This window comes from Eriocheir sinensis, unplaced genomic scaffold (genome assembly GCF_024679095.1).
Source record: "Eriocheir sinensis breed Jianghai 21 unplaced genomic scaffold, ASM2467909v1 Scaffold25, whole genome shotgun sequence".
NCBI classification, from domain to species: Eukaryota; Metazoa; Arthropoda; class Malacostraca; order Decapoda; family Varunidae; genus Eriocheir; species Eriocheir sinensis.
The window spans coordinates 715464-729810 of record NW_026111554.1 but is presented as its reverse complement, the minus strand read 5'-3'; the positions used below and the strand labels follow the sequence as shown (position 1 = coordinate 729810).

At 43.8% G+C, this 14347-nt stretch overlaps 1 protein-coding gene across 2 annotated transcripts in view; it reads right to left on the bottom strand.

Annotated features, from left to right (window-relative positions):
• Positions 1–2167: 2167 nt before the first annotated feature.
• LOC126991179 (uncharacterized) overlaps positions 2168–14347 on the bottom strand; it is a 135043-nt gene continuing 122863 nt past the window's right edge. Inside the window, exon 4 of one of the 2 annotated variants that reach the window (XM_050849947.1) lies at positions 2168–2617. The gene's annotated coding sequence lies outside the window, so the exon portion shown is untranslated. Of the gene's footprint in view, positions 2663–14347 lie in introns of both variants that reach the window. The other variant, XM_050849946.1, reaches the window with a different exon arrangement.

The window sequence follows — 14347 nt, the reverse complement described above, 5'->3', positions numbered from 1 at the left end:
ACTCATATTTTTTAAACATGTTCCTTTCTTTATTATTATTGTTATTTGCTTTAGGTCCTCAATTTATTTTTAGATAACAGCAACATTGATATTTTTTTTCCTTTTAAGGGCCATTTAATTAACTTACAATTATGCGTCTTAAATAATTACCGTATGTTCTAGTCCTCTGTAGTAATGTAGTTATTTCTGTGTTCCACAGATGGAGCTTGTTGCGGCATACATTTTCAATCGCAGACTGTGCAGGGAAAGGAGATATTGTGACCCAGTCAACCCACTACATGTCAGTGATGAACACCTGTTGCAGGTGTATAGATTTCCCCGTCAGGAAATCATCAGGCTCTGCGATGAGCTGCGCCCCCACCTGGAAAGGAGAACCAGGAGGGCACATGCACTCCCAACACACACCCAGGTTCTGGCTGCATTAAGGTTTTTGCGAGTGGCAGCTTTCAAGGTGTTATTGGAAACGGTGTTGGAATGGACCAATCAAGGGCCATTGATAAAGTAACTCAGGTACTTTGTGAAAAGGCCAGTCATGAGATAAAGATGTCAACCACAGCAATAGATATAATAGAATTTTTAAGATAGTTTTCATGCATTTCATAATGATAAATAATGGATTAATGAATTTTCAACTTCACAGGAGACAGTGCATATCCTCTGGAGCCATTCCTGATGACCCCAGTTGCACGCCCGACAACACCTGGGGAGGAACGATACAACAAGTCCTCGCAGGACAAGATGCGTTGTCGAACGGACCTTTGGGATCCTCAAGTCAAGGTGCAGGTGCCTACATAAGTCAGGAGGAAGTTTGCAGTATGACCCCAAGAAGACTATGAAGATTGCGACTTCTTGTATGCTCCTGTACAACTACTGAGTGGATCGCTGCAGAAGAAGTACCAGTTCAGCCTGTGAGAAACAACAGACAGATTCCTGGTCAAGTTGTCAGGCAGGAAATTATTAGAAACTTCTTTTCCTGAGTACAGGTAGGCATATATGTAGACCTTGCAGTTAGTAATAGATTACTTTCAAATGTAAATGTGCACAACTCACAGTCGGAGGCGTAAGAACAAAACAAATCATAATGGCCACATGTTCGGCATTCTTGATCTTAATTTATATGGCGATTATTATTAATATGTAATTAATATCAGCTTACACCTGCAGATTGCGTATGGTGCACCGGTGGGAGTGGTCAGCGTGTGTACGTGGTGATCCAGAGGACTCGACTCCCACTGCAAGACTCTGAGAGTTTTCAACCATTGACAAGTGACGGAGGGTTACCAACATGCTGCCTAACAGATCTTCAAGAGGGGCACCACCTCCACACCACACATTCATATCACCTGGTTTGATACCCTACTTGTCCATCTCACATGGCCCATGTATCTCAGCATTCTGCACTCTTGGCTCCATGTCATCCTCTTCAACTTGTTGCTTCGAATAGCATAACTGGCCTCACATACATAGAAGTGTTCAATATACCTAGGCTATAATATTATATTTAAGGACTCCTATACGAGGTATCGCGCCAGACAGAGGTGTCGAAGTAAGTCTGTCTGATGGTAGGCTGGCTGACTGCTGTCGGGACCCAAGCCAGCATGCCCTGGGGGTTGTGTGCGGGAGGAGGAAAGAGGGTAAAGGACAAATGGCGTGTGTGTCATTATCAGGGGTAACCACGGTGGAGCGCAAACACTCGGTAGTTGTAGTCAAGGCTTAATTAAGTTGATGAGTGACGTTAGACTGAGTGAGCAGGTTTTTTACCACATGTTAGTGGGAACACTTGATAGGTTTTCTTCGTGTGTTGGTGCTACTTGTTTCTTGTGTTTACATGTTAGTTTATAATTAGACTAAGTTCTAAGTGTTATGAGCGACAATTTAGTCTTGTATGGCTGAATTCTGTCCCTTGACCCTTAGTTCATCATCAGAATCTCTAAACAAATATATTTACCTTAAGTAATATTGTTAAAGTCACGCTACCCATATTATTTGGCAGATGATAATCCTGTGTGCGATAACGGTGCCTTATTAGACTTGGTAAATGAACTACTAATTTTACTCTCTGGTTTAAGTGATCAACAATTAATTCTACTTTGAGGTATAATTAACCAACATTATTAAGGAGTGCCCATGCCAGGCACGACATTAAGAATATTTTTCTGTTGACCAGCAGACTTACTATAGTCAAACCATTTCCAATAGTCTGTTGAGGCAGTGGCTTCTGCAGGTCCTTTCCTCCCTTCTGCTTTGCCACACAGTTCCAGTTACCTATTTCCTCCGTTTCCTGTCCCGTCTTTCACAAACTGGGCACCTGTAATGCACCACTACTTGATTTACATTTCTCAGCCCTGAGCATCTCTTTGTGGCACCACTTATCACCCCCTGTGCACAGGGCAGAGTTAGTAGCCATTTCTCTTCCACACCAACTACCTTCCTGTATAGATGATTTCTCAGTAATTACTTATTTGTTGTGCTGTATCAGCTGTTACGTGCTACATCAAGCTGTAATACTCAAACTGCATTGGCAATGGCGAGTACACATTATATAACTGAAGCATATTACACATTCATTGAACACAATTAAAACTAACTACCCTAATCAAATTAAATGTAACCTAACCTCATCTGACCTAATTAAACTAAATATAAGGTAACCTAACATAACCTGGCCTTTATGCCTGCTCCCAAAATGAAATAAATGGAAATAAATATGACTTTAGGGCGAGTTTAACTTTATTCTTCATCTTATCCCTAATAAGTTGATCTTAGCTGACGGGATATTTTTGGCGGGCCCAAACCCGTCTTAAGGAGCCTAAGTCGAACTTCAGTCGCCAAGATGGCCGAACGTCAACAAGCCCGTCAGCGCCTAGAGAAGACTTTTCAAGCGAAGAGACGTTCTGAATACTTTGAGTGACGCAGAACTATTGAAACGCTACAGACTGGATCGTGCAGGAGTCCTGTTCGTAACGGATTTGGTGAGAGGGGCCCTGCAAAGCCCTACTTCAAGGAGTTTTGCATTGACACCCGAAAAGAAAGTAATTATTACACTGCGTTACTTAGCAACGGGGAAAATGCAGATGTGTAACAGTGATGATCTTGGTCCATCACAGTCGTCAGTAAGCAAAGTGATCACCGATACCCTCAAGGCACTTACACAACCAGCCATACTTGTCCAATTCATTCGATTTCCTCGCACCGTCCCTGAAATCCGAAACAACAAGAATTTGTGCAAATTGCAAACTTCCCTGGCATTGTTGGTGTAATAGATTGCATGTCAGGACACTGGCCCCCAGGGAATATGAAACAGACTATGTCAACAGGAAGAATTTCTATAGCATAAACACACAATTAGTGTTCGATGCCAAATACAATATTCTTAATGTTGTAGCTAATTGGCCTGGGTCCACTCTTGATGCTCGTATTTGGCGTGAGAGTGGCCTCAAACGCATGTTTGAGGATCATCGTATACCACCGGATTCATGTCATCTATTAGGGGACAGTGGCTACCCTTGCAGACGGTATCTGTTGACTCCCTTCCCTCTACTATGTGTAGAGTGTGGCAGTCTCTCCAATTCACTCCCCTTTTCCTCTTGGGAGAAGTGAAAGCGGCAATATTTTCCATGATTACTTCGTCAGAGGGTGGGTGATGCAGGAATGAGGAAGACGAACAGGAACGCGTGTCCGTGTTTACATTCAAGAGAAAAAAAAAAGAATATCACCTTGCGGATGATAAACGTAACCTTTCTTTTATAAATACTACCTTATTATGCCCATGTTTCTGAAGTATATCATCATATAACATTGATAAAGTAGTATTACTACATATTCAATCACTGAAGTGTTGAAATTCTGCAATTTAAAAAATACATCTTTTGCCAGGACAAATTTTCATACTGGATCAGCTGTTGAGTGAAGTTGAACTTATTTTTTCATTTAAGCTCAGCTATAAGTTAAACTTGAGATTCAGTGGAACTCTTAAGTTAAAGATTAAGATTAATTGTAAATTCGGGCCCAGGACTTACTGCATTCACTGCGGTAGGCCTGTGTCCAAAGCACTCCAGTGTGCTGTGTGATGAATGCCATGGATTGGAATGATAGGTAGCTAACTCAAATTTACAGTATGTTGCTGCATATATTCACATTGATATATCAGTACCGCCAAATCTGTGCACGTAAAATGAGTGTTTTACATTTGTTCCCGGTGACATGTTTCCTGCAACATTGAGGACTCACTGGCTGCCAGAGTGAAATTAAGGATATATGGCTATTTTCTTATGATAATAAAACTCATCTCTCGGAATGCTTTTTTATCTTTACATAAATTCCCAAGTGGTACACTGAGATTTGAGGGCATACAAGACACATGTAAATGCAACCTGTTATAATTCTGATTGGGGGAAGAGAGGGGATGGGGGGGAGGGGGAGCAGGGTGGTAGAACACCCAAGAGAAGTAGGGGAGGGAAGAATGAGAAGACGGGAGTGTATGGAGAGAATTGATAACTCGCCTTTGCATTACCAAACTTCACCCTTATTCCTTTCTCCCGTTTCCGTTATTTCTCTCATCCCTCAAAGGAAGTGGTGCCACTGCTGTTGTGCCCCCCACCCCACCCCCCCAAAAGGCTGCCGTGGTATTTGACTTGCTTGTTGAGATGAGACATCACAAGGTTGGAAACAGGAAAGTGACAACACCATAAGACCTCAGTTACCCCTCCCAACTGCCAGTTTGGTGTGGTTTGCCTACAGTGCTGTCATCCTGCCCACCCTGCTGCCGGGAAAGGCCTGCTCTGCTTTGGTGACTGCTGTGTTGGAGCCTTGTCACTCGAGTGGAGCACAATGTACACCACCCCCGCCAAGGCTGTGCCCTTGTCCCCCCAGCCACCCCCTCTCTTGTCCCACCAGCCTGGGTATGGCACAAGTGTTCAGTCTGTGGCCTGAGTTAACTCCCACTGCTCTGCCTGAATCCCGCCATCAGCGTCTGACCTAAGGATGACCTGGGACTAACACCTTGCCACCATCTGGAAGAGGATGTCCTCCTCCCGGCACCACCACACTGCACTCAACCCTCCCACCACTATCATTCCAACCTCCCACTGATGTGTTAGATCCCTGAACCCCTACCTACTGTTCTTTACAATGTGTTTATAATGTGTACATTTTTAGCTTAGCGGCTGGTAAGACCAAATACACTATATTATTACTATTAACACACACACACTTGACCAATAAGCCCAGGCCACAACAGCCAGCCCAGCACAGTCACCAAAAAGATCAGACCTTTCACAGGACCCACCAACCACATGAAGCCTGGGGTGGAAAGTGAATAACAGATCATGCCGTCACAGTCACCATTTGTTCCAACAGATGAATATTTTCTGTTCTCTGTGCTACACACAGCCCTGTAACACCACCACAACAAACACTTGCACTCACACACACAGCAGAACTGAATCAGCACAGCACCTCAGGAGAAGTGGACCTTCATGTGCCTGACAATCTCACCCTTAGTCATGAAACGTTTCCCACAAACATCGCACTTGAACCCTTTATGACCAGAGTGTCTGAAGACATGCCTGTCCAATATACTCTTCACTTTGAACCTTTTCCCACAAACTTCACACTCATGACTTCTTGCATCAGTGTGTGTAACAAAGTGTAATTTGAGGGTACCCTTCCGACTGAAACATTTCCCACAAACTTCACACTCATGCTTTCTTTCACTAGTGTGTGTAAGAGTGTGTAATTTGAGGTCACCCTTCCGACTGAAACATTTCCCACAAACTTCACACTCATGATTTCTTTCACCAGTGTGTGTAAGAGTGTGTAATTTGAGGGTACCCTTCTGACTGAAACATTTTCCACAAACTTCACACTCATGATTTCTTTCGCCAGTGTGTGTAAGAGTGTGTAATTTGAGGGTACCCTTGTGACTGAAACATTTTCCACAAACTTCACACTCATGCTTTCTTTCACCAGTGTGTGTAAGGGTGTGTCTCTTGAGGATACTCTTCAGACTGAAACATTTCCGACAAACTTCACACTTATAATTTTTTTCACCAGTGTGTGTAAGGGTGTGTTTCTTGAGGGTACCCTTCTCAGTGAAACATTTTCCACAGATTTCACACTCATGATTTCTTTCACCAGTGTGTGTAAGAGTGTGTAATTTGAGGTTACTCTTCTGACTGAAACATTTTCCACAGATTTCACACTCATGATTTCTTTCACCAGTGTGTGTAAGGGTGTGTTTCTTCAGGTTACCCTTCAGACTGAAACATTTCCCACAAACTTCACACTCATGATTTCTTTCACTAGTGTGTGTAAGAGTGTGTAATTTGAGGGTACCCTTCTGACTGAAACATTTTCCACAAACTTCACACTCATGATTTCTTTCACTAGTGTGTGTAAGAGTGTGTAATTTGAGGGTACCCTTCTGACTGAAACATTTCCCACAAACTTCACACTCATGATTTCTTTCACCAGTGTGTGTAAGGGTGTGTGTGTTGAGGTGACCCTTCTGATTGAAACATTTCCCACAAACTTCACACTCATGGTTTCTTGCACCAGTGTGTGTAAGGGTGTGTGTGTTCAGGTGACCCTTCTGACTGAAACATTTCCCACAAACTTCACACTCATGGTTTCTTGCACCAGTGTGTGTAAGGGTGTGTGTGTTGAGGGTACCCTTATGATTGAAACATTTCCCACAAACTTCACCCTCATGGTTTCTTGCACCAGTGTGTGTAAGGGTGTGATGTTTGGGGTTACTCCTATTACTAAACCTTTTGCCACACTCCCGACTTTCATGAGGTCTTACACCAGAGTGTGTGGGTGTATTTGTTGAGGTCATCCTTCCCTGCATGTCTTTTCTCACACTCTTGGCTTTGGTCAGTAAACTTGCTCTCATTCTCAGATCTTCTCACACTTCTGAAATTCAAACTTCCCCCTTTGTGGATGAAGAGGCCAGCAGTTGTTGTTGTTGGTGGTGGTTGTGTTGGTGGTGTTTTTTATCACTCCTGAACCTCACACCAGTAGCAGTCTGCTCCTGCTGATCCCAGCCACTCCAGCTGCTGTCCCGCCTTGCAGCCTCCACTGCAACACTACTCTGGATGTGAGGAGTTGGCTGGCCTTGAGGAACCTCAGAGATGCTGGAGAAGGCGGCGAGGTTGCTTCAAAGCCACACTCAGTGACCAATTGAGCAGGCAAGGCGAGGGATGCACCAAGGAGTCCTGAAGTCAGCGGCAGCAGGGACGGAACAAGTACTGACCACAGCAACTGTCTTGATGCCTCACTTCAACACTAACACCAGTGGTGGACATTGGGACACAAAGTCATGTGCTGAAAAAAAGAAAAGAAAAAAAAAAGAACATAAGAACATAAGAACGTAAGGAGAGGCCGGTTGGCCTATACAAGGCAGCTCCTGTACACTCAACCCCACCTTACCTCACCATCCATGGCTTTATCTAACCTCTTCTTGAATGTATCTATGGTATTGGCACCCACAACATGGCTCCCAAGCCTGTTCCATTCGTCCACCACTCTATTGGTGAGCCAATTCTTGCCTATGTCTTTGTTGAATCTGAATTTGTCTAACTTAAAACCATTGCCACGCATCCTACCTGGCTCTTTCACTCTCAAAATTTTATTGACATCCCCTTTATTAAATCCCTTCATCCATTTATAAACTTCGATCAAGTCTCCTCGCAACCTTCGCCTATCTAGAAAGTGTAGATTTAACTGCTTCAGCCTGTCTTCATAAGGCAAGTTTCTCACCCCCTGAATCATCTTTGTCATCCTCCTCTGTACAGATTCTAACATCTTGATATCCATTCTATAATAGGGGGACCAGAACTGAACTGCATAATCAAGATGAGGTCTAACTAGTGCTAAGTAAAGTTTGAGAACGACTTCAGCGCTCCTATTGTTCACGCTCCTTGAGATGAAACCTAGTACTCTGTTTGCCCGATTTTTAGCCTGAATGCATTGAGCCCTAGGACGGGGAAACTGAAGTTGGTGGGAGGGATCAGGGCGGTGGTGGGTGCACCGAAGGCAAGCCACAGGCCACCGGGTCAGGCAAATAGTGCGTGTACTGATAATAAGCTAATGCAATAATATATTCATTGATAAATATGTCTTTTGAACTAACCTAAATAAATCTGAAGCGATATTCGTAACAATACTAAGACAGAACTACGCGTAAATGGACAATATCCAGCGACCAAAGCTGCAAGCTTGATAGTTTTAAGGTCTGTTAACACATTAATTGCGTTTGGCAACTCAGCGCTCTTGCCTGCTCCGCGGAACTTTCACGGCGCCCACCACGCCAGTGTCCGTTGGACTTTTGCAGAGAGAGGAGTTATGTATCATTATGAGAGGATAGCCTGTAGTATAGTGTAAAAATCCACGGTACAAATATATATCAAATCGCGGACCACTAATATTTTTTCCCTCTGCCGCATATTGGTGCACCAATGTACCAGGCATGGGTTGGCGCATATATGTACCAGTTCGCGACGCACTGACGATATAGTCTTGTTCTGCTATTTGGTGTAGTTTTTATGATTATTATACGAGTTTGTGTCGATACAATATCTTACATTTTGATGAGCTGTACATAAAAAAACTATTAATAATGTTTTTTTTTCCCTCCTTTTCAACAGAAATGAACCCGACCGTCTTTTAAGGAGGGCGATCGGATGCTTCATCTGGTGATTCAGATGATTCAGGTTTTTTGTCAGTTCAGATGACCCAGATGATGAGCTCTCCGAGGAAAGTGACGAGTTAGAAACAGATGAAGAGCAGGATGGGGAACATTATTTTCTTCTCTGTTATGAAAAAATTTTTAATTTATCAGGATTTTTTTTTTACGTTATTTGCGGAGTGGTATTTCCCTCTACAGTTCAGTAAAATACACTATAATAAATCAAACATTGGGATAATCTAATATTCCAAGTACTAGTAAGTAGTGATCTGGAGCATTATTTTTTCTGTTATGAAAGCAAGATTTTCATGTATTAGGATTTTTTTTTTATTTTTTTTTTTTACGTTGTTTGATATGAGGGGCATTTGCCTCTACAGTTGATTACTGTTACATAATGAAATGCTTATATTTTGAAGCAAAATGTCACCAAACTTTAAATGTATTTTGGATGCCTTTACATAGCTATATATTTATTACCTTATCATTTTCAACTTATTACCTGGTACCATTGCAACACATCTGCAGTCATAATAAATACAAATTTACCCACAAATTGTTTATATACTCATGTTTGTAAAAGTTTATAGAAAGGGCTATTCGGGCCACAGATGTACCAATATGCAACAAGTGAAACATCTGCTCAGCACACTGGCGGCCCAGTAAGTGAACAAGGTATAAACAATCATATGTGAACATTTCATGACAATCAAATGAATACAAATGGCAAGACACATGAAATGGAAAAAAAAATCTTAAGGAGCCAAAATCTTGAAAATTTGTTTTTTACACAAAAAAAAAATTCACAAAATCGACAAAACGTCTGACAGTCTTTTGTAAGGTATCAATATAATCTACAACTAAACGGCAATTTTTCTCATTCTGTACATTTTTTTTAAATGTAAAAAGAAAACGGGAGAAAAAGTGGAGAAAATTATTAGTGAAAATAAATTTCAATTTTTTTTAGGCTAGAACAAAAAATGAAAAGAATTACAAAATGAGAAATGTAGATATATGCACAAAGTTTCTATGGTATTTTTTTTTTCAAAACAATTAACTAAAAACTAAAGTCTGTGAAACAAAAATAAGATTTAATGCTTTGTTTGAGTCTCCTCTACACATTCACCCAAATATCACAAAAATCACAGAATGTCATACACTTACACCAACAAACAACATACTAAAATTTCAAAGCCAAAGGACATACTGTGTGCCCAGGAGGGACCCCCCCGGGCGCCCTCCTTAACCCGAGAACGTGGGCAGACCCTTTTTTAGGCTTTCACGAGTCGTGGCTGTGGTACGGTGGACCCTAAAAAGGGCTCGCCATAAAACCCCTAATTCGAGCTAATTGTAGGCGGTGGTGGCATAGCGCAACCCTACGGTCTACGGCCTACGGGTTAATAAGGCAGTGAGGCCGCTGATTGGGTGAGCGCCAGCGATGACGTCATTGGACTCCCAGCGAATCACAAGCGTGTTTTCAGAGCTCAGCCAATTTCCCAAGGTACATATTTCGAGATAACAAGGGGGGGGCAGCATGACCCAATTATAATGGCACCACTATAAACAGTTGCCTGCGCCATGACAGGCTCGGGGCTGACCATTAGGCTCAGATGGATAGTTTACCGGCGCCATAAGCCACATAAAAAAAAAAATAAAAAAAATCTCCACGGATCGGAACAAATAAGCGCTTTTTCAGTGTTTTCAATACCTTGAGTTTCGCGACCCTCGAGTTTAGCGCTACACCTTCGGAACGAAGCGAGCACGAAACTCGAGCTGACCATTAGGCTCAGATGGATAGTTTACCGGCGCCATAAGCCACATAAAAAAAAAAACTCCACGGATCGGAACAAATAAGCGCTTTTTCAGTGTTTTCAATACCTTGAGTTTCGCGACCCTCGAGTTTAGCGCTACACCTTCGGAACAAAGCGAGCACGAAACTCGAGAGGGTACTGTAGTCACAACATAAATACTGGCCTAAGGCAAAAACCTTCTCTTTCATCGTACTTTTATTTATTGGAGAGTAAGATGTTGGTATTTTCCTGAGGTCGGGGTGGCAACCCTACACACGCGTGGCCCGTCCACACCCTGGCCCTCCGCTCCCTGGCCCTCCGCTCCTTCCTGTCCCAAGTGTACCTGTCCACACCTTGGCCCTCCGCTCCTTCCTGTCCCAAGTGTACCTGTCCACACCTTGGCCCTCACCTCCTTCCTGTCCCAAGTGTACCCGTCCACACCCTGGCCCTCCGCTCCTTCCTGTCCCAAGTGTACCTGTCCACACCCTGGCCCTCCCCTCCTTCCTGTCCCAAGTGTACCTGTCCACACCCTGGCCCTCCCCTCCTTCCTGTCCCAAGTGTACCCGTCCACACCTGGCCTCCCTCCTTCCTGTCCCAAGTGTACCTGTCCACACCTTGGCCCTCACCTCCTTCCTGTCCCAAGTGTACCGTCCACCCTGGCCCTCCACTCCTTCCTGTCCCAAGTGTACCCGTCCACACCCTGGCCCTCCGCTCCTTCCTGTCCCAAGTGTACCTGTCCACACCTTGGCCCTCACCTCCTTCCTGTCCCAAGTGTAGCCCGTCCACACCCTGGCCCTCCACTCCTTCCTGTCCCAAGTGTAGCCCATCCACACCCTGGCCCTCCGCTCCTTCCTCTCCCAAGTGTGGCCGTCCACACCTGGCCCTCCGCTCCTTCCTGTCCCAAGTGTGCCCGTCCACACCTGGCCCTCCCTCCTTCCTGTCCCAAGTGTGCCCGTCCACACCCCTGGCCCTCCGCTCCTTCCTGTCCCAAGTGTACCTGTCCACACTCTGGCCCTATGCTCCTTCCTGTACCAAGTACAGCCCGTCCACACCCTGGCCTCCCTCCTTCCTCTCCCAAGTGTGCCCGTCCACACCCTGGCCCTCCGCTCCTTCCTGTCCCAAGTGTACCCGTCCACACCCTGGCCCTCCCTCCTTCCTCTCCCAAGTGTGCCCGTCCACACCCTGGCCCTCCGCTCCTTCCTGTCCCAAGTGTGCCCGTCCACACCTGGCCTATGCTCCTTCCTGTCCCAATTACAGCCCGTCCACCTGGCCCTCCTCCTCCTTCCTATCCCAAGTGTACCCGTCCACACCCTGGCCCTCCCCTCCTTCCTATCCCAAGTGTACCCGTCCACACCCTGGCCCTACCCTCCTTCCTGTCCCAAGTGTAGCCCGTCCACACCCTGGCCCTCCCCTCCTTCCTATCCCAAGTGTACCCGTCCACACCCTGGCCCTATGCTCCTTCCTGTCCCAATTACAGCCCGTCCACACCCTGGCCCTCCCCTCCTTCCTGTCCCAAGTGTACCCGTCCACACCCTGGCCCTATGCTCCTTCCTGTCCCAATTACAGCCCGTCCACACCCTGGCCCTCTCCTCCTTCCTATCCCAATTACAGCCCGTCCACACCCTGGCCCTCCGCTCCCCAGCAAACATGGGCTTATTGGGCCAGCATCGGCTACTGTCGGGGTCGTGTCGGCAGCGGCGGCTGAGTGACTGTTGCAGCAAACCGCTTCGTTAGCGGTGTCGGCCTTACATCAGTAAATGTTAATTGAACCAATTAATACTAAAACCAAATTGGCCCGATACAGTTTGCCTCATATTTGCCTCAATCATGAGCTAATGTATAACACTGCATTTATGCAAACATACAAAAAAATGGATTATCCGTTTTCCGATCGGGATTACAGGCAGCGAACGTTCAAGATCAAGTTCAACTTTTCCCGCTTAAATATTGTTTACGTTGTAAAACGGCTCATCCAAGAAGCCGTCCCGTCATCGTTGAACAATTTACCACTCTACACACAAGTGGTGAGTTATCTTTTATAAATCTTTTAACGATGAAGTCTTCAAAGTGGACATTAGCCCAAAAAGCTAAGAGAAAATGTTGTCAGTATCCATATACAAGCCAACCCAAACACGCCCAACGATCTATCCCTCGTCAATGTGTCAATCTTGCACACACTACTACTGACTCTGGGTGATGGTGATGATGATGTGATATTGTCATGTGAAGGGAAGCAGGATGTAGATTGTGGAGCTCAGCAGGTGTTAAATACAGATGATCACAAAAGAAAGCAAACTGAAATTTGTTCTTCACTTAGTAATGAAGTAAAAGTATTTGATAGTGACTGTGAAATCACAATTCATCCAAAGTACCTCCAGTTGTGTCAGAAAATGCACAAAGCCAGCTGCTACAATGGGCTGTTGATAATCAAATAACTCACAGCTATTAATTCATTGTTAACCATTCTAAAACTAAATTATGATGCGTCCCTTCCTTCAGAGGCTGACACTGCTCAAAACTCCAGTCAACCAAACATCACTTATTACACAAAAATGTGGAGGCCAGTATTACCATTTTGGTTTGCTCAAAACTATTGATAAATATGAAACAAGACATACATCTAAAGAGTCCATTCAGCTACTTGTACACAATGGTTTGTCTTTGAAAATAAACTGTGATGGCATACCATTACATCGGAGCTCTAGAGCACAATTTTGGACAATACTGATTAATTTTCAGTGTGAAGGACTTAAACCCAACTGTTCTCCAGAAGTTGTACGAATATTTTATGGCAAGTCAAAACCTAATGATGTTGATGAATTTTTGAAAGATTTCATTGATGAATTGAAACATGTATCTAATTGGTATAAGCTTGGTGAGCATCTTATCCCAGTCCACACAGCCTCCTTTATTTGTGATGCCCCAGCACGACAGTTCTTTAAAAGAATCACATCTCACAATGGTTACTCAGGATGTGAGAGGTGTCAACAGGTGGGGGAATATGAGGCTGGAACTGTGGTATTTCCAGAATTGAATTCTCTACCACGATCAGATGAAAATTTTCTTGCTCAAAGTGACAGTAATCACCACCGAGGTATATCCCCTCTTGCAAAGCTGAATATGACAAATTGTTTAGTGTCAAAATTTGTATAGGATCCTATGCACTTAGTGTATTTGGGTGTTATGAGAAAACTTCTCAATCTTTGGCTCAAAGGACCCTTAAATGTAAGGATAGGCTCTCACAAGAAAAACTTAATATCTAAAAACCTGGTCAATGTAGCAAAATTCATGCCTGCGGAATTCAACCGTAAACCAAGGTCGCTAGATGAACTTGATAGATTCAAAGCAAATGAGTCAAAGTTTTCTTCTATATACAGGCCCTGTGGTTTGAAGATACCACTGACATCAACATATATAACAATTTCATGTTGCTGTTCAGTGCAGTCAGTCTCTTGTCCAGAAAAGATATTCCAAATTCTGTTGAGTATGCAAAAGACTATTTACTCAAGTTCACTGAGCACTTTATCCAGATATATGGGAAAAGATATGCTGTTTACAATGTTCGTAATTTGTGGCATCTACCTGATGATGTCGCAAAACATGGTACTCTTGATAGTTTTTCATTTGAATTTGAAAACTTTTAGGAGTCATAAAATCTCTTGAGGAAACCCAACTTCCCTTTATCTCAAGTTATCAATAGGATTTCAGAAAGAAATATAAGTATGGATGTGGAAGAACATATCTATCCTGTCCTGAAAAAGATTCACGCACAAGGCCCTTTAGTTGATGAAATGGTATGCCAGCAGTACAAGGAATTATACTTGGAAAAATACTGTTTTAAAGTCACACCTGCTGATCAAGGAGTAATGAT